This window comes from Elephas maximus, chromosome 21, assembly GCF_024166365.1.
Source record: "Elephas maximus indicus isolate mEleMax1 chromosome 21, mEleMax1 primary haplotype, whole genome shotgun sequence".
NCBI classification, from domain to species: domain Eukaryota; kingdom Metazoa; phylum Chordata; class Mammalia; order Proboscidea; family Elephantidae; genus Elephas; species Elephas maximus.
Window position 1 is genome coordinate 41,808,603 of NC_064839.1, and position 1,040 is coordinate 41,809,642.

Sequence of the window (1,040 nt, forward strand, 5' to 3'; positions counted from 1 at the left end):
TAAAACAGAGAGGAAACCTAAGATACATCATCCTTTATGAAAAATTTAATTCGTTTGTGCATTTTTAGTAACATTCTTACAACAAAAGTACAGAGACAGGACACTATGCTCTATAAGAGAAATGGCACGATCCATTGATCCTGGACTGGTGAGACCTTGCCTTCCTTGGAGGATAGATGTGCTTAATTTTGTTTGTAAGAAATATATTCCATTATATTTAGAAGGGCAGAGTTTCTCGGTGGTGCAAATGGTTAAGTGCTCAACTACTAGTTGAAAGATTGGTGATTTGAGCACACTCAGAGGTGCCTCTGAAGACAAGCCTGGAAATCTGCTTCCAAAACAATAAAAGCCTTGAAAACCCCATGAAGCAGTTCTGCTCTGTACACACGGGGTCACCATGAGTTGGAACAGATTCAACAGCAACTAAGAACAACATATTCAGAAGAACATTCTTTATTGAAAATATAATGTGGGATAAAGTGTGTATGAGTTATTGGGCAGTCAAATTTGTAATTTTTTTTTTTGCCTGCTCAAAATTTACTCCCATCCTGGCTGGGAGTGTTCCCCAGTAGGTTGACTGGTGACAGGTGAAGTGTTGCCTGCCAGTATGGAAGCCAGAGGCCACAACCTCCCTTCTTGACTCCCTGGCAACCAGCGTCTAGACGTGCACCTAAGATTTGACCGGTCGCTTGCTCCCACTCAGTGTGAGGTGGGTGAGGTGAAGACACAGGGGCAGCTAGATCCTACTTCTTGGCTTCTCAGGACTGCATTGGATTCCTTGTATTTTCTAACACACACAAAAAAAGAATCCCATGAAATTGGCGATATCTTTCTGCTACATTTCTGTATTACTTACAATGGCCAACATCAGTTTCTCTTGCTTGCAACAAAGACCTCTTGTTTTCAAAAATATTTTGCATATATTTCTTAAGCATTTACTGCAGTTTTAACGATATGCAGATGTTGCAGTTTTATTTACTAAGGAAAACCATAGTTTATGTCTCCAAAAATTTACAACTTCAAGCAGGAGGTGAATCAGT